The 20,452-nt window shown below is 33.3% G+C and overlaps 1 long non-coding RNA gene and 2 pseudogenes across 10 annotated transcripts in view; 2 read left to right on the top strand and 1 right to left on the bottom strand.

Annotated features, from left to right (window-relative positions):
• LOC143227871 (Na(+)/H(+) exchanger beta-like) overlaps nucleotides 1–1,310 on the top strand; it is a 74,886-nt pseudogene extending 73,576 nt beyond the window's left edge. The window contains exon 24 of the transcript XR_013015117.1: nucleotides 367–1,310. The product of XR_013015117.1 is annotated as a Na(+)/H(+) exchanger beta-like (transcript). The remainder of the gene's footprint in view (nucleotides 1–366) is intronic.
• Nucleotides 1–9,338, bottom strand: part of LOC143227873 (uncharacterized) — a 30,526-nt gene extending 21,188 nt beyond the window's left edge. For 2 of the 8 annotated variants that reach the window (XR_013015120.1, XR_013015125.1), the window contains exons 1-2: nucleotides 9,203–9,301; nucleotides 4,615–8,243 (exon numbers count right to left, since the gene is read on the bottom strand). This is a non-coding gene — a long non-coding RNA (uncharacterized LOC143227873). The other 6 variants (XR_013015122.1, XR_013015126.1, XR_013015119.1 and 3 more) reach the window with 5 other exon arrangements.
• The window catches only part of LOC143227872 (uncharacterized), a 42,144-nt pseudogene continuing 31,004 nt past the window's right edge, over nucleotides 9,313–20,452 (top strand). The window contains exon 1 of the transcript XR_013015118.1: nucleotides 9,313–9,438. The product of XR_013015118.1 is annotated as an uncharacterized LOC143227872 (transcript). The remainder of the gene's footprint in view (nucleotides 9,439–20,452) is intronic.

The following is a 20,452-nucleotide window of genomic DNA, read 5'->3' as shown; positions in this document are numbered from 1 at the left end:
AGTTTTTAGACCATAAAGATAAACTCTTAGCTGTATAGCTTTATTAATTAGCCTCATCTTATCCTTACCCTTAAGTATTTACTCACACAATAACTCTTTTATCACCCTCATTCGATAGAAACCTCCTTAAGTTCTCAGTTTGGACCTACATTTTTGTTATATCATTCTCACTTGTCAGCTACTTTTTTAGTATTGTTCTACAATGTAACTCATCTGCTGTTTCTCTAGTGTATGTCCAATTTATGATCTACTTTCTTAATGTTGTCTTAATCAGACAGCAGTCCAGTTTTTATGTCAGCTAACTTATTGCATCACTTTCATTTGTAAGGTACTTTATATATGTAACATTTTTAATATCTATTTCAGTACCACCAAAAGTATAACCGAAACCTGATCGGAGATGATCAACAAGAATTAGCATCTCATCTTCGGGCTCGGAAGTTGCGTGCTCGGCGCCTCACTTTGGCTGCAGCCTTAAGCGGAGCAGCAAGCCCAGCACTGTCAACAGATGATGTGAATGCTATGCAGTCTCATAAAGGAGAAACAAGCGATACTCTTCCATCACCTCGTTGCTCTGTTCAGTTGCCTTCTAGTCCCTTATATGATCCCACTTCTATATTATTAGCACGAGCGAACCGACGACGTTCAATTATGAGTACAAGGTGTCCCAAACTACAGAAAGCAAATACTATTAGTGTTGATTCACCTATATCAGATGAACATAACACACTCCAACGACAGGAAGCAATCACTGATAGTTTGGAGGACATAAAAGAAATGGAAAGTGATGAAGAAATTAAAGATGGTAACCAAAAAAAATCAAAGAAAAAACAAGTGAGAATTTTTTCTGTAAGTGACGATAATGGAACAGATGAGACACGTACAGACAGACCACCAGAAAATATGAGAGAGACTTCATTCTAAGATAACATAACTTTGCATATTTACAATTTGTTGGTAAAAAGGTTGTTTCAAAACAAAGTCAGTAAAGTTATTTGTATGAATTTTGTTATTTCCAGATATTTTTCTTTATGAATATCATTTATGATAAGAATGCTTATATTCCTAAAAGATATACAAAACAGATACATAAAATAAGTTACAGATAGTTATAAAAACAAACTAAAATCTGGTATGACAACCTATCAAAAAAAGAAAAAGCTTTACAACTATTGAGATAACATTTTAGTTTTTTGCAATAACAGTACCTTCTGAGTAATTTAGTTAAACTCTGAAATTTATTTTCCAATGTCAAAACTGAAAATATTTATGTAAAGACTATACCACTGAATAAAAAAATTATAAAACTCTGTAGTGCATTTATGAAACTGTTCTAATTCACTGCACTTTAACAGTTGGAATCATATGATGATAATTACTCTATTGTAAATAAATAATGTTTGCACGTTTTTTTTACTATCATTTTTCTACAACTTATCTGTTTCAATTAAAAGATTCATAACACAGAAATTATAAAAATATTCTGTTTTTTATTTAAAAGTTTGTTTATGAAAAAATTACAAAATGTTTTAAACACATTGTTAAACCCATTTTTGATTTTGTGAGAGACAACTTGACGTTAATCTAAGAGAACGTAGCCGATGCTGTCAAACAAATCACAACATTTTAACACAAGTGTAGAATACTGTTTGTATTTGTGACAAAATATTAAGTATAAAAACCTTACATCTAAGTATAACCATTTTTAAAGGTAAAATTGCTTCTGTCCATAAATTATATCAATAGTATATATGGTGTTTTGAGATGTCTTGCTGACACAGTAATTCTATTTTGAAATTGTCGTTTCAAGACCAATATAAATACTTCTAAACAAAAAATAGGATTTTTTTTGAGTAAAAGACACTTCAAAATGCTATACATATTACATACATTCCACCATTATACAAGGCTTATATCTTACTCAATTTGTCCTTGTTCAGGATTATTCACAAAGAGTAGAATTCCGTGAAACTGGTATAAAGTCAGTGATATGGTAAACTGAATAATAAGTTAAACATTTATTTTTTAATATATACCATTTTTTGAAAACTGTGCATTACCCTCATATTTATAGTTTAATGGAAACTGTAAAGTACAAAGGTAATATTTTTACAGTAACCAGTTGCTCAAATAATGTACTACCCCTAACTATGTTTCTAAATATTGTGGGGTAATACATTTTCCTATTATGAATTTGTTATTTGCTAACTGCAATAAAACAACAACAAACAGGAACAACTTAGATTAATCATAATTTTAGGCTTAGCAACAAAGAAATGTAAATCAACTTACAAAGAATATTAGAGTGAAAAAAAATCAAATAGCAATTTGAAATGCTTCTTCATAACAAAAAATACCTAATATTAATTGTAAGACTAATAAGTTAAATTTTAAAGTTGTAGAAAAAGGCTGACTGTATAAATAACAGTTGAATAACAGGTTCACAATTAGAAGCATAATTTATTTGTGTTACTTGCTACATAAGGAAAGAGAAACTAGTAGTTTTCTTCATATCTTGTTTACACATTTCTCAACAAAATTTTTGTGGTTAGTGCAGAAGAGTTAAAGTTAAGTGAAAGTTCTAATTCAATCTCATATATTTACTACTTTTGATGAAAGGGAGTGAACCAGTTCTCCAACATTTCTAAACAACTATAAAATTTATTTTTTTGTATCTGTTTTTTGTTTATGAATTATGTACTATTTTACACAGAAAACTGCAATCCATTTATATTAGAACTTGAATTTTTTGTTTACTGCTTCTGTACTGTATCATATCTAATGTAGAAAAAAAACATTATTGTATCCTCTGGACAAACTTGAAACAGAGAGAGAGAGATAAAAAAGTGTCAGATAATTCAAAAAAATTAATGCTTAATAAATGTACAGTTTGTTTTTTAATACCAAGATATTTTGAACTTGTATAACACACAAAGATAAAATCTGGAGATATGATGTCATTAATTTTGTAAGAAAAGTGTCAACTCTGTAAGGACATATCAAATGGCCACTACCTGCTATCGAATATCGGACTTCTTTTACATCAGATCAAAAACTAAATCCTAATCACAGTTACCAAAATTGTGAAAAAAAAGGAACATATTTCCAGTACGAATGACAAAAAGTACAGTTTGTATTTCTGACATCTTTCAAACACACTATTTGCTAATAAAGATACACGTAATATACCACAGTAAGTACATGTAGGTGCACTCTCAGTGCCCAAAATACAAAAAATATGTTCAGCAACTGATCTGTTTCTTGAGCCTGAATGTCATAATCTAACTAATGTCGGATTCTGATATTGGCTGGAGTTCATGCCCTAAAAGTTTGAAAATCAAAGTAATGTATTCGATAATTCTGAACTTGAAATTTCCCCCAAAAATGTCAGAAAAAAAAATGTATACAAGTTTCTCTCATGAAGCCACATGAATGACTTTAAAACATTTAAATATGTAAACCTGCAAAAACTGAACAACATGCATCTTTCGAAAGGTACAATTTAGCATAGTCATCCGTGGCTACAAAATAAAGGCAGTTAGGCTAACAGACCTTACTGTGTTTTGATTCTTTCTGTTGTATTCGTAAGATTAGCCCAAACAGTTACTTAAATGATAAATATATTCCAAACTGCTTGGATATCACATTAGCTAATTTTATTTTACACACACTAAATTTCATTTACTTTATATAAACCATGTTTTAACTATTGTTATTAAATATTAAAAAAGATATTAACAGTCACAGAACGAACAATAAATACTTCATTAATTTTGATTAAAAATTCAACACATTGTTATGTTTCTGTTCATTAATGAACAAACAGGAATTAGTATTCATAATCAAAATGCTATTGAAAAAATAATGAAAAACAAACATTTGGAAGGAAAATAACTAGAATGCTGGAAGATACACAGTAGAACGTACATCTTATGAAGTCAGTTTCTGTGTGTACCAATCTCTTCATGGTTAAAGACAGCTATTGTTGCACAAGAACAAATGATACAGGAAAGAGGTGACATCAAGATAGTCTCATCCATAAAGATATACCTAAGTATCAGATCTTTGTGATGCTAACTTATGCTTTATACCTTTGGGAACAAAATGTGTGTTTTTCAAGTCTTATTTTATACTGCACATGGATATGTAAGTTTTTGAAAATAAATTCATGCTTACAATACACTGCATTAACCATCTTAATTTTACGATTTTAAAACAATACACAGAAACTTAATGCATAAATAGTGTCTTAAATGGCCTAATAGAATCATTACTGTTCAAATAACTATATTTTTATAAGATTAAAAATACAACTATGTCAGTAAAACACATCCATATTATTTTCTCTTTAGTTATGGATGATACACATAATTTGCAAAAGAACTTTCAACAACTGTGGAATATAGAGACACATTATTTACGTAAAACACCTCCATAGTTTTTGTAACATTGTATTGGTATATGGGTTCTTTAGAATTATTCTGTAAATAGAATAATGCAAATTCAGCTCATGTAATGATAATGAAAGAGTCCTTTCTTAAACTACAAGTTAGCATCACACAAGTTTTCTGATAGGCCTAAGTTCATAGTAGAAGCTAATACAATTTCACTTACTTGCTAATTTTTCCTTGAACATATACCACTTTCTCATTTCTATAGTACTCCATCTGTAGCACACAACTGAAGATGCAGATATACTAATAAATCCACTAACTTGGTAATCAAATCAACAAATGTAATAATTCATATTACTGAAGTCATTTCCTAAATTTTCAAAATGAAAGTTCCACACATTAAACTACATGTTCATTACATACTACCAAACAATCTATACAAATGTCTACCTTAACACAAAAGTATGTAATAAAACTGCCTGCTCAATAAATTGTGTAATCCCTTGAACAAACCTATTACACAAAGAAAACAATATTACATTAAACCTCCATAACTAGCAATACAAAACTTGGTAATTAACAGTATCAATACTGATAAATATAGCCTTTATAACCATTATGTAATTCAGTGGTTCCCAACTTTTTTTATGCTTCGCACCCCTAAAAAATTTTAATATGTTCTTGCACCCTCCACAGTAATTATTTATTTAAGAATAAAGGTGAAGGTGGCCAAAATAAATTTTTATAATTAGTTTTTAATGATATATAAACAAAAACAAACATTTGGAAAAGAAAAAATATTACAACAAACTAAAAGTTACATAAACCCTACATGGCCTACAAAAAATAATTTTTCATCCATGCATGAAATGAAATTTCTTTGAATTTGAAATGTTCATAAGCCAACTTAAATTTAATGAATCTTTTGTTACTGTTTATTTCTTAAGTGTTTCTCAAAGCGTTGCACTTTGTTGCTTATAGCAATCCGCAAGTCTGCCTGTGCACCCAAGCAATTTCTAGATTTTGTCTTGATTGACAAAAGAGCACTAAACCAAACTCGCATAAGTATGTCGTCACATAAGTATGTCGTCACGAATGGGATGAGCACATTTAGTGATTTTTCACAAAGTCTTGGAAACATGTCCACTGCCGAACACCAATATTGTTCCAAAGTTTTGCTTTCAAACTGCATTTCAAGAACTCGATTTGTGTGCAGTTCAATGAGATCTTCCTTCAGTTCTTCATCATCTGACATATTATCCAAATTGAATGAGTATGGATTCATAATCCATTCTTCAGAAGTTTCCAGTTCTCCTCCAAAATATCCATCGAATGACTTTGATTCCAAATGATCCACAATTTCTTCACACACATGGACTCATCCTCATCTACCATTTCTTCTAGTGATGGAAAATTTGAAAGATTCCCTCTTTTAACTCATTGACACCAAAGATGTAACTTTTCTTTAAAAGCATTTAACTTTTCACAGCATTTCAATATGTTTATGTTTTTCCCTTGAAGAGATACACTCAGGTCATTCATACAAGTGAATATATCACTCAAATAGGCTAGCATTTGGTTGAATTCTTCTGATTCTATTTCTCAGGGCAGATCATAGTCACGTTCCTTCAGAAAAGTTTTGACTTCTTCTCACAGTTCAAAGAAGCAAGTTTAAGCTCTCCCACGTGACAGCCAGCTGACTTCTGTGTGGTAAAACAAAACTGAATGCTCATTTCTAAAATCTTCACAAAGCAACTTGAAGAGACAGTGGTTCAGAGCGTGACCCCTAATCCAGTTGATGGTCTTAACAAAACATTTTTTCTCCCTAATTATCTATCCTGTTACAAAATCTGATTGGTGGTTTCCTGGGGCTTATGGTATGAAAAGAGGAAAACTTCTTGTCCTTTATGAGCATGTGCTGTTTTACCAGTGGGAGAGTTGTCTTCAAGTAGATAGATGGTTAAGAAAACCCACTAGTCGCTCCACTTCTTGCAATATGTTTGAAGTAGTTTTGACAGAAACCTTAGGTTTTTCAGGGAATTGATTCACCTCTGGTAAAGACGTTTTTTGAAAATAATGGCCATTTTCTGCCTAATGCACTTCCAAAAGCTATCACAGCAATTTAACTTTGGCTTAGACTGTGGGTATATCATTGATTTGTTTCACTATGCCATAGAGTCCTTCCTAAAATCTACTTGACTTCAAAGATCACTCTTACCATGATGAAATCTGGTACAATCAATATTTATACAGCAACATAAATGTTATCTTATCACTAACTGGTTTAAAGTTTACTTAATGATGTCATGTTTAGTATCAACAGTGTTCTTCAGTTTCCCTTCATATTCTATTTAACAGTGCTGAATGATGGTTTTCAGTATGCAAGTACAATAACACTTTCAGTTCACTTCCATATATAAATGACTGTGGTATTGCCTGTAGCTTCATGTATCATTATTTCTTAACTCATGAGTGGGTTTGGTTTGGTTTTGAATTTCTCGCAAAGCTACTTGAGAGCTATCTGCACTAGCCATACCTAATTTAGCAGTGTAAGACTAGACAGAAGGCACCACCAACTCTTGGGCTACTCTTTTACCAATGAATAGTGGGACTGACTGTCACATTATAACACCCCCACAGCTGAAAGGGCGAGCACGTTTAGTATGATGGGGATTCAAACCTGCGGCCCTCAGATTATGAGTTGAGTGCCTTAATCACTTGACTATGTCAAGCCACTCATAAGTGGGAGTAGAAGCTTCATTGCTATAATTCCTGGTTAAAAACAGTATATGCCTTCAGTTACTTGATAAAATGGTTCATCATCACCAAGATACATTTCTTTCCAATGTTACTCTGAATATTCCATCTTTCTCTTATCCTCTTTAGTGTTTCCTTAACACCTAAGTGTCCAGGTCTTTGATGGTTGTGAAAGTAAAAGAGTGTTTTTAGTGAACTATGAAAATACTACATGAAGTTTAAACTTGGTACACATGTACTTTACTATTTTTGATATAACAAGCATTCTTGTATGCATAATGAATCCTGCTATGCCTAATACACAATTATCTTTGAGCTGTAATAAGCTGCATTTTTGGCACAAGTGTTATTCTGCTTTATTAATTATCCACTAAATAACAGGCATGGTACCACTATCGTTTGTCCAGGCATCTTGCAGTCAACTGTCTGACCATCTTATTTCTTCATTATTTGTGGATGTCCCTTTTTGGATTTTGCTCTGTTATCTTTCAAGTTAGTTATCTTTATTATCTTATGTTTTCTTCTTTTGGCAGTTCATTTTTTGGTAATACAAAGTATTCATGATATTACACTAGCATTTTCATGGTTCTGCTCAGTGGTGAAGTGTATATCTGAAGCCACCTTGTTATCTGGCTTTTCAATGCTGCATGATGTGTCCAAAGTGTAAATTATGCAAGTCTTGAAAAACCCTCATTAACTCTTTCTTAAGTTGTACAAAATCTCTTTTCTACTGAATTTTTTGCCTTATTGAGGTATGCGAAGACATTTGTTTCCAAGTTTTTGTTGTAATTATTTTTAATGTTCATCCATAATCACTGTATATTGACATTATTAGGGATACTTGATAACATTTAAAAAAGTCCTAGACTTTATGATGTTCCCATGAGATTCATTTGGGTTACAAGACTTAGCCATAATTGGGGCACACTTCTACCAGTTTTTTCTGTTTCATACCATAGCCAGAGGATTGATAGTCATGTATGCATTACTACTTAGAGAAACCTAACCCTACTCAATCTGCTTTATAGTTCTGAATAAAAGCAAAAGAAGTCATCAGCCAAAGTTCAAAATCTGTGATCTTCCTATGAAGAACTAGATCAAAAAGACACGTATAAACATCATTTCACTTGTTACATAGGTGTATAATACCTAAAGTATTTTTAAAAATCACGTTTATAAATGTTAAAAACATTAGACCAAAAGTCATTATACAATTTTCAAATATCGTTGTTTAATTGAAAATCAACAATATATAATGTAGCTCATGAACAACCAGTGCATGATTGGGTCTAAGAACCTTTTAGTGGTCTGTGTTCACAGAATCTCTGTCAAATTGACAATAAAATTATTGAGATTGGGCAATACAGCAGGTGAGCTACTGGGCATTTTAGTTCATTTGGGCACTACTTATTATTAATAGAATTCCTTAGAAATTCACTTATTATTTATAAATTATGTGACAAGTTTGATCTCAATATTAGAAATATAAGGAAATGCTTATTATAAGTAGCATGGGTAATACTGATAGTACTATTTGTGTTATATTTGGTGATGGTAAGTTGTTGAATTTTGATTTTTTTTTTACTTTTTTTAGCAGTAAATTTCAAAATTCATTTGTGAGGAATCTATCGTAATACAGTGTGAAAAATATGATCGATAAATGGTGCTTGTATTGGCTAGCTATAAGAATTATCTCTTAATACAAAATAAAATTAGTGGTCTTAATAAGATTAATGTAAATGTAATTCATACGTCTATGTTCTTATAACTGTGAAACTTTGAAATACCTATCATAATAATAACACAGTTTGAAAAATCGTAACAGTCTAAAGAATATGATAAAAAACGTAACTCACTAATTGATACTGATAGGCCTAAGTTCTTACACGTAAAGTAATTTTAATTGGACTTTTTTTGGTTCCAAAAATTTTAAAAGTTATATCTTAATGATAGCCTTTACATAAACGCCAATACTGGTTTCCTTTTTTTGTAATGATGAGATGATCAGTTAAAGTTTAAATTAAATGTACAACTACCACACGAAAACTCACATCATTGTGCAACGCAATCTTGCTCTCAGTTTTTTTTAAAGAAGTTTCAGTTTTGTTTTCTCATCGCAAACGCTACCTATTGGTGTACCTTGGTAGCAGGAGTCTGGACCAATGAAACAGACTGAGAGAGGTGAGAGGCTGAGTGTCAAAGGCAAAATGGAAGGGTGTAGGTGGCATCGAAAACACCATGGTCAACGTTAAAGTTAATAAGAAAAAATGAAATAATGTCAGCTGCGGTAAGTTATGTTTGAAATATTCAGCCGAAATTTTATTCATAAACCTTTTTTATTTATTGAAAGCTCTTTTATGAAAAAAGTGACCACGTAACCGATGGCATGATGTTACTATAAGTTATAACTAGTAGTAGTCTAAAGCAGAGTGCCATTGGCAGAGAACACCGTCATTGTTAGTGAGCCAGCACTAAGGTTGCATCGCAAGTTATTGTCACATTCATCTATTCTACTCAATTTATTGGTAGGATATTGATAGTATGATAAAGGTAACTGAAATTGTATTTACTGGTGTTAATTTATTATAAGTCAATATCAGTGTTATTTATTTTAACGTCTAGAATTGGCCTAGACTGTGATGAACTCAATCCATAGTTTTACCTTAAAATCTATGTGTTTCATACAAAATTTACGTATTTTATTGGTAAAATGTTTTTAAAAAAATATTATATTCCTAAAAAAGCATCTATTTCAGCAGGTATGATTGAAAGTATTTTTTTCCCTGTTATTTGTTAGATTTATTTTAAACTATTATTGTTTTATAAAATGTAAGCAGCAAACTTGTGAAAAAGTTAGGAAATCCTTTATCCATTTTGAATATATTGAGTTCAAATTAATATTTCCATAATAATGTGTGCAAAAGTGGAAAAATGTGTGCAATAACAATTTAGACATAATTGACTGCAACTATTGCTTATTATTTGTCTCATACTGGTTTTATCTGTTTAGAATATGTTTTACAGATTCTTTTTATCTTAAAAGCTGCACTTGAAAGCCAATAATTCTGCATATTTTTTAAATAAAAATGTATCTAAACAACATACATTTACATTGTGGAGAATGTTTTAAGCCCTCTTAAACAAAAACCACACAAATCATTTACATTATTTTAAAGAACTAAAAAAATAGATGTGAAACCCATCTGTCATTTGGTTTACCACTTGTTACTGAGTTATACCTGTTTTAGGGAGTTTTACCCCTCATCAGTAATAATGGAGAGGAGAAAATTCTAAGAATAAGAATAGGCTTCATATAGAAGTGGAGTATATATTATATGTTTGGTGTTTCACAACATGCACAAACTCTCAATTTTCTGCTTATGGCATGAAAAAAATAAAACTGGGAATATCATAGTCTTGGACTTTATTTTTACATAGTAATCTCATATTTAAATTTTAATAATATGTGTTTAAAAATTTCCCCTATGTGAAAATAATCATTACGTAATATTATATAAAATCATAAAGGGATAGTTTAGTTTTTCAAGTTGTTTCTACAGATCCATCCATGAGAAGGAAAAAGCACAAATTTAAACTTTTATTTTTTTAGAAAATCATCAGTATTTCTCTTAATCCTGTTTGAGAGGCCACCTAGACTATTGCCAATGGCAGCTCATTCCTTAGGCTAATCACTGTGTTAGAAAAATAAAATTATCTTTACTGAAGCATGACCTATCTTTTTCTGATCCTAAACTTTGCTCCTATTGTCTTGTTGACTCAAGAACACAGCATAAAAGAAAACATAATAATCACTTGAATAATCTTGTAAATATAATTAACCTCACATCTTAACCATTTTTTTTAAGAGTAAATAAGAGATCTTAACATATTCCCATAAGAAAAACACCCTCCAGTAAGTCATTATTCTTTATTACATAGGAAGACTGAAACTGTACACAATATTCTAAGTGAGCCCTAGCTAATGACTTGTGTAAAGAAAGAAATGCCTGCTTAGATTTGTTATAAACATATTTATCAATAATCCTAAAATCCTGTGTTTCAGTTACATTAATGTAAGAAAGAAAAAGCAAGTATCCAAACACAGACCTCTAAGATGTACTACTAATAGCAAAGATTAAGTTTGACATCTATAATGACTTTGCTTTCTCTCACCCAACCACTGTACAATTCATTTAAGTAGCCTCTTTCCAACCCTCACCAGGCCCAGCATGGCCAGGTGGGTTAAGGCGTTTCACCCGTAATCTGAGGGTCGCAGGTTTGAATCCCTGTCACACCAAACATGCTCACCCTTTCAGCCATGGGGGCATTATAATGTGACTGCTAATTTCACTATTCATTGGTAAAAGGGTAGCCCAAGAGTTGGCGGTGGGTGGTAATGACTAGCTGCCTTCCATCTAGTCTTATACTGCTAAATTAGGGATGGCTAGTGCAGATAGCCCTCGAGTAGCTTTGTGCGAAATTCAAAACAAAAAACAATCCAACCTTCACTATCGTGATTGTCTTATTTTTTTTCTACGACACCTAATCAAAAAGTTTTTGAAAACTGAAATATTTTATGTCCAAACTTTTTCTTCACTATCCAGATAACAACTAAGACCATCAACAACAAAAAAGTTAACTGAGTAACAGGATTTCTTGTTGTCTCTGTTTTATGATGCCTCATTTCATTAATTGATTTTCCAGTGTTTCATTCATTAAAATACAGACATTTTTCACACTGTAACTTGTAGGGCAATATTTCTTACCTCCATTTAAAACAGTAGTAGTTTTATCAACTCTTCAATCCTCAGACTTCTGTCTATTGACCTCTCAAAAATGAGGGGAGAGGTTCATATATGTGAGTAATCTTTGGTTTACTTTGAAGTCATGGGGGAAAGACTGTATAGTCCTGTTGGTATTTCTAATTGTTTTGCTTATAATGCCAGCAAGGAATTAATATCTTTACATAATCCAGGTTAATTTAAATACTTCACATGGACTACTGAGGATAAAATTATTAGCATTCTTTGTTGTAAAATCACAAAATTAACATATTCATGACATCAACAACATTATTTTACCATAAAAACCTAGCTATTAACATACCTATTGCATATCTTTAGCATACTTTAAATCAACTGTTATTAATTTTAGCATTATCAGGTAGTTATTTCTCACAAACTCTTTTCTTGATTTCCTAGTTATTATTTTTAGCCATATCCTTATGTTTCCTATATCTGTATATTTTTTGTTCTGTCTGCCAGTTTAAATGTATTAAATTTATGGTACGTATTTCCTGCCTTGTCTTTAGTAAGCCATTTTGGTTGGATCTTCCCTGTTAGTGTAATCCCTTTTTAGGAATAATGCATACTTTTATTTAAAACCTTTTTTTTTTCTAATTTCTCAAATTTGCTCGTCTCCACTTTTTAACTCTCTGTACCAACTCATTAATGAAAAATAAGAAAATGCTTTAAAAATATGGGTGGAAATGGCTTTCAATATTAGATACATAACAACTGAACACTCAGATACTGATCACCACTGTTTTAAACTTTTTACTGTAGTCTACATATGTTATAGAAAATAAAGATAAACATTGGGTGTTTTAAAATGAGAATCTTCAAAAATTATATATAAAAATTTATTCTAAACAAATGAAATCAAATTACAAGAAGACAACTGTGTTGTAGGTTAATCAGATTGACTTTAATGAAATTTAAAATTCACTTATGAGAAAAGTAAGTTGGTTACTAAGTATCCTTCTATTGTAGTTTTGAGCACTTGTATTTTACCTTTAAGTTTTATTATATACATATGTACTTGTATCAGATAAAAATAATGTTTTTGGTTAAAAAACAAAACAAACAGCATTCTAACCATAGTGTTAGTAGTACTAGTGTTTCCCATACTGCTTAACTGCCTTAAGAAAATAAATGTGGGGGGGAATGTCTGTGCTTTTAACAGTGAGTTGAACTCTTTACCAATATAAGTGCAACACACCCTTCTGATGCATGTGACTTCCTCTATTCAATTCTACCAAACTGTAACTAACTTCTTTTTACACAGTGATCTGTTGTAAACAAATTTCATCTATGTTGTATATCACGACCTATATATAATTCACACTTTTCAGATGGGGTGTTCCACCAGATTGCTAGTAGGTTTTTCCTTGCAACAAATTTACTTCATACATATGCCTGTTTTTGACTGTACTAACCCATGGATAAAACTGGAAAGGGATAGCTACCCATCCCTGCTGTTATTGTGAGTGACTAAATCAGTGGCAGTCTGCTTTTCACAATAGGGTTCTCATGATCATCCATTGCACTGTCTCTAGAGTAAGTATTCCTTTGGACTCCTTGCTGCATTTTATACCTGTTGTTCTTCTAGTGAAATATCGGAGTCCTAGCCACTTTCCAGTTCTGAGCCACTGAGATGATGGACCATGAAAGAGTCTTCCTGAACATGTTCATTTCCATTCAGTAGAGAATATGGTGGTGGTTTTCTGTTGGTGTACATGGCATGTGGTCATCCTGTCAGGTGTTCCACCTCTGTGAAGGGTTCTGGATGTTGATGATTTGTATAGTTCTATCCAGAGGGTGCAATTACTGTATATTTCTAGAGGTGATTCACTTCTGTGTGGTTGTACCCTGAATGTAGAGTTGCACTCTATCTTCTGTGTGGTCCCAGCTGGAGATGATGTTGCTTGGAATAGATCCATTACATTGCAGTTCACCTCTCTTATTGGGATCCCTCATCCTACCATCCTGGATGTCAGTTCTCAGTGAGTGGTTTTGGATTTGAGCTGGACAAATAAACATAAATCCTCACATATATCTTGGTTATGTTTCCTCTTCTTCACTCACTTTGCCTAAGGATTTCCACCTTTGTGCAATAGGCTCTGGAGATTGATGTTGCACCCAGCTCTGTATAGTTCAATTCAATGGGCATGTTTGATTTATATTTCTAGAGGTACTAGACTTCTGTGCAGTGAGATTCAGAGGTTGGTGTTGCATTTCAGCTTCTATGCATTTGTTTCAGGAGGATAATATTGATAACTGTTCTTCCTTTCACACTCCACCTCCAGGAATTTTCATTGCCTGTGGTTGGTGTTTCTCAGTTGTATGACAGTCTGATTGGGTTTGATGTGACTTGCCACAATGACATATCTCATTCTACTGTCATTTGGATTTTGCCTCCCAGATGTGTGGCAGGCTGTGGGATTTGTAAACATGTGCATGTTTTGTAGATTGATTTGCACAGTACATGATTTTGTTCTGCTTAACCTGAGATGAAGATGGTGTGGATCCTCCTCCTACCACGAGTCAGAAGTTCTGTTCTCAGTGCCACTTGGTTTTGGTCTGGAGTTGGCTGGCTGCATGTGGCCTGTTGTGTCCTGTCAACTCTACACCTTGGGGTATGTCCATTTAAGCTTTCCATACATTGCTACCCGTAGATAATTCTTCTACAGGACTGAGATTCAGGTATACTATGGTTTTAATTGCTATTATTCAACAATGCAGTATTTTCTACCTACTCTTAATATAGTTAAAACACTGCTAAAAACTTCTTATACAATGAGCCACATTTTGAGTAATAACTAAAAAGATATTTAGCTAACACACTTTTTAAGTTGAACCTATCAAAGTCGTTTGTGACACCATGTTTACTGTATCCATGCAATCAGTAATGGAATCTTACACATGTATAATTACAGTTATAATTGTCTTCTTTAGAAAATAATATTCTATACATGCAGAAAAGTGTCCTGTACTTTATGAGCATGAACTGATGTGTTTTAACATTAGAATGCAGTTTTTAAAATCTAGGTCATTGTTGAGTTTTTTCAGAATACCTTGTTCTTTATATTTTGATATATGTATCATATTAATAACAAAGGATCTCAAAGTAAAACTCTTTTACATACCCACAATTGCATATACTTTATCTTAATTAGAAAACCAAATATTAATGATCATTCTAAGTGTTTTTCACTCGTGTACAACACAGATACATTTAACTACATTTTATTTATAAAATTCAGGTTTAAGAATTTGTACTAGAAATTTTCAGTTCCGTACAAAATAACATCCTTGTACATATACAAAGATCTGATTATGATTGCTGTCAAGAGAAATGTATTACTAAAATGTTGACCACATACAGCATTTCATGTCTTTAATGTTCCTCTTACATATAATGTATTTTCATTAAACAAAGTATTATCTATGTTAAAAAAAAACAATATCAAGTTGAAGGGCCTCTCTGTTTGATCCTTTACATTACTTGTAACTTCTGACAACAATACAAGGATGTTTACCTAGACCTTAGAGTGATTTTTCTGTGATTTTTGTAACTGTCTTTATTGTCTGCTAATTGGTCAGTTGCAGAAGGTTTTTGAACAGTACACTGAGTTCAGTGTTAGCTCTGTTCCTCACATACCTTCCAAAGTCTTTGAGTTGTGCATGGAAAATACCTTTCAAGGTTTATTGTAATAACTCAAGGTACAAAAGACTAAAACTTGGTGATTAACTCAATTAACTGATTTATTTGTAGCATTTATTCCATTGGTTAATGCCATATAAAATAAATGATTAAATGAACTTATGAGTAAATCAATTAATATGATAAAAATGATCAAAATTAGAGATCATGGTTATTCCTATTTTAGATTGTTCTTACTGATAATGAAAATATTGTCATTATGATTTTTCATCGTTATTATTTCCAATTCAAGTCAGGCTAGCAAGGACATTCAAGTGTGTTCTGCTTCAGGCTAGCAAGGACAGGTTATAGGATGGTTGTCTAATGTTTCAGGTTTACGTATTTCATTTCCATTGCCACTAACCACGCTTGTCCTTTTGGTTGTGGGAGCAGTACATTTGTTTCTTTGGTTTTGAGGTATGACAAAGTTGTCATGACTTTCTACCATGGTCTCTAATTTTGAAATGTGATCAGAAAGAAGTCTGTTGGCCAGAAGCACCCACACTAACTCTTGGTCTACCATTTACCAATAAATAATGGCATTGACTATGGGACCACATAGAAGTCATTATTACTTTTTGTGGTATGATTATATGGGAAAATGTGCATGCATTCTGCTAGCATACAACTCAAGAATCTGAGTGTGGTGGCGCCACTGGTTTCATATTCACCTTGTTTATGCATAGCAATACTGTATTTTTTTAATTTTATATGTATTTCTTACTTATTACTAGCTACAAAGATAACCATTATTGCTCAGGGTAAGAGAGTTTTAATAAGAGAAGTTATGGCAAGATATTATTCTTTATTTTCTCTATTAATGTTTCAATTTCTACTCTGTAAATCATTTTAATCTCTGAAAGATGGGAATATTCTATCATCACAAGTTTTCTTCTGAAATAACAAATGTGTACTGGTTTTTTTTTGTTTTTGTACTTGATCAGAGGGAATTTGTTTTCATTAAATTATGCATTATCTATCACACACTGCCAAGAAACTTTACTATTTTGTCACATGAAATACAAGGATAATTAATTTTTATGAAGAATTAGTTTTAGTAGAGTAGTTTTGTGAAATTTGTAGAGCATTAATTATATTTCAAGCTTTTTTACTAGTTTTACATTACATATACATCTTTATGTATGAAAGTTTAGAATTTAAAAAGTAACTTAATTCTGCAATCTCTATACATAAATGTGTCCATCATATTAAACAGTTGTTGAAAATGCCTTTCAAAACAAGCTGAAAATATATTATTTTAATGTAATCTATTAATGAATTCGTATTCATGATTATCAGTTAGCAAATTCCACTAATAGCCTGGCTCGACAAAAGACTATTAGAGGTCTCTGCAAATGGCATATCATTGATTATTGTTTCTTCTTGCATAATTCAGAGTTACTGGTATCTTTACTTTGATATGTGGCTTTTGTTTTGTTGGAATCATACTTCATTGAGGTCTAGTTACTACAAAAATGGTATTTTCTTGCAGTATAATGGAGCCAGAACATTAGCTTGACAGTATAAAGATTTTAAACTGAAGTATTTTTAGAGCCTATGGATTTTTAGCTTGTAACCTATAATCACCATAAATCTTTTAAACAATTGTTCATAACAATAACTCTGTACCATTTTTGAAATGTCACTGACAGAATACTAATACATTTTTGTACATGCTTAAGTAAGCATGCCAGTGTGATACCATTCTTTCATTTGTCACATGCCAGGTTATGGTCATATAGTTCTCTATAATAAAACTTCTCTTTGGCTATGTGCTTTGATAGAAGTGTCTCTTTTGTAGACTTAAATTTAGTGAGTTCACATTACAAAACAGGTTCCTACTTTAGCTGCTACAGACTTGCTTTTAAATTTTCTGCCCAGTCTCTCCCTCTCAACTTCTCAACAGATGAATTCCAGTATGTGGTGAGGGGACCTCTCAGAGGAGGTTCTGTACTTTAAGTTTACCTACTCTGGGGTCTGAACATTCACCCACGTTTGTCTTACATGGCAACCTATGAAGGAGAGGAGAGGATCCTGATGGTTGAAGGGTGCAACCCTAATACACCACTTTGGCCTTGAATTCCTATAGATGGGCAATCTTTGAGTGACCACCCCCCTTCCAGGGATCAATTGGCTGGTCTGCTTGGGCTAGGGTCAACAAAGTACTAGTGTTGGACATTCTCAACAAGTGTTGTGAACATTGTGTCTGATGCTGGTGTTTGGATATAGTATTCGTGAAACCCTGACATTGCTGCAGTGTCCTTGTTTGCTATTGCAATGCATCTTCTCATAGGGCTCCATGGTGGTTGGGGACAGTAGGCACTGAAATGTTCAACAGTCACTGTCGTAGTCAGTTTCTGTACCTAGATTTCTCATTTTGCTCTCACTATCTGAGAAATCCTTATGGCAGATATCTCCCTTTTTATTCAAAAGGGATTAGAGGGGCTTGCTGGCTCTCTGAAATCAGTAAGAAAGTGACAATCTGGAGACATTTTGGGTGAAACATCTTCACCACAATACACCAAACTCCTCCTGAGTTTGAAAAGCATTGGGAATATACCCATTGAGGTCACTCCCCATGCTACCTTGATTTCCTTAAAAAGTTATTGTTGAGGGGTGCTTGAAGAACATACCCGTCTCAGAGATCCTCCCTACTTTTTCCAGCCAAGGTGTTTTTGCATTGCACCAAATCTTCACTCACAAAAACCGAATTATGCTACCTACTAATGTTCTGATTTTGACATTTACATCACCACAGTCAAGGCAGATTATATGAACTGTAAGGTACAGCCATGCATCCTCAACCTTCTCAGATGTTTCCAGGATCAGAGAAGGTTGAGTCACTCAAAGACATCATGATGTAGTTCTTTAACATGTGCTTGTTGTAGTAGCAAGTAACATGATGACTGCAAGTGTGAACTGGAACCATGCTGCATTAACTGTAGTGGTTCACACCCCTCTTACTCCAGTTCATGCCCTAAGTGGGTGGAGGAGAAAGAGGTACAGTGTTTGAAGACTGAACAATATCTCCTACCTAGAGGTTTGGAAGTTATTGGCTACCATTCCATCTTAGACATGTATTGATGCACTCCATTCCACTGCTGCAGTGAGAGTACAGACAAATCTCTCCGTACCTCCAACAGTGTCATTTGCAAAGCATATGAAAAGACTTTTGCCCTCCATGATTAAGAGAGTTGACAAATCTACGTCTACTCCCACCTCTGTCCCCAACACTCTTTCCAGTAGCTCCCCAGATCCACTTCCTTTAGCTCCAGGTTTGGGCATTTCCTGTGATGTATCTCCTTCTCTGGCCTCTAGATGCAAAACAATTATTCATTCATGCCTTCAGTCACTGAAATCTTTGTCCACAGACAGAGACCTGCCTACTTGATCCAAGGTAGGATCTATGGAGGTCAATAGACCTCCTTCCAATAAAGAAAAAAAAAAAGTGGTGAAAAACAATAGGGCTTTCTGCCTAGTTGCCCTCCAAATAAATAGAAATGGTCACTTTGATACAGTGACCCATGGGGCAGCGATAATTTTCCTATCATTTGAGAGAGACTGGCCATGATACACCCAACCTGCATGCCTCCATAGAAGCTGGACCAGGGCAACTGGCCCTCTTTCACTGCTCTCTCAAATCTTGATCCTGCTGTTGTCTGTAAGCCTTTGATAGAGGACTGTGTGGCAGCAGTAACTAACTGTATTATCCACAAAGCTGCTCAATGTATTCCTAGAACATCAACACATTTTCCACAATATCATTGTCCATGGTAGAATCTTTCCTGCCACATGGCACGGAAGGCTCAGAAACTGGCCTGGGATACCTTTTGTAAATACTCTACACTTTTAAACTGCATCATGTTTCAGCAATCTCTTGCACGTGGTCAGCAGGTAAAAAATCAAAGCCAGAAGGAATGTGAGATTATTAAGTACAAAACTAACATCTCTTCTACCACCAGTTCCAAAATCATGTGGGATAAGATTTGGAAGGTCAGTAGGCAGTATACTTCTGCTTCCCTTTTGATCTTGCTCTTTGATGGCTAGGAAGCTGTTGATGCTTTCAGCAAAAGCTTTTCTTGTGCATTTAATACTTCTGCTTTATTCCCATCTTCTTAGCCATCAAGACACAGGCAGAATGACTGCCTCTTTCCTTTCCTTTTAGGCTGGTCGTGTCTATGACTATAATTGACCATTTACATTGATGGAACTTAAGCTTGCTCTTCATTTGTCCAGTGGTACATCAATTGGACCTGATCATTTGTCCAGTGGTACATCAATTGGACCTGATGATGTTCACTGTGAGATGCTGCACCATGTCTCTCTTGCTTCTCTTCTGGTTGTTTTTAACAGGATCTGGCAGGAGAGTTTTTCCTGATTGCTGGTGCCAGACTATTGTCCTCCCTTTTTTCCAATTCCAGGGAGGAATTCAAGATTACTTCAAACTACTGTCCAATTGCTTTGACAAGCTGTCTCTGTAGGATCTTAGAGAGGATGGTTAATGCTCATTTTGTTTGGTTTCTCAAATCAAACAATCTCCTTTTACCCACCCATTATGGATTTCAACAATAGCACTCCACCATAAATCACCTGTCAACTTGAAATGTCAATCAGTGAGGCCTTTCTTAAGTGACAACATGTTGTTTCTGTTTTTTTTATTATCTTGAGAAAGCTTATTATACTACATGGAGGTATGGCATTTTGTGAAAGATCTCCACTCGTATAGGTTATGTGGTCATTTGCAGACTTTCAAAATTTTTTATTGGACTGGTGATTCCAAGTTCATGTGGGTTCAGCTCTTTACTGTTCTTTCCCAT

The sequence above is a fragment of the Tachypleus tridentatus genome, chromosome 10 (assembly GCF_004210375.1).
Source record: "Tachypleus tridentatus isolate NWPU-2018 chromosome 10, ASM421037v1, whole genome shotgun sequence".
In the NCBI taxonomy this organism is placed as follows: Eukaryota; Metazoa; Arthropoda; class Merostomata; order Xiphosura; family Limulidae; genus Tachypleus; species Tachypleus tridentatus.
The sequence above is the reverse complement of the archived record's forward strand: the minus strand, read 5'-3'. Positions and strand labels throughout refer to the sequence as shown.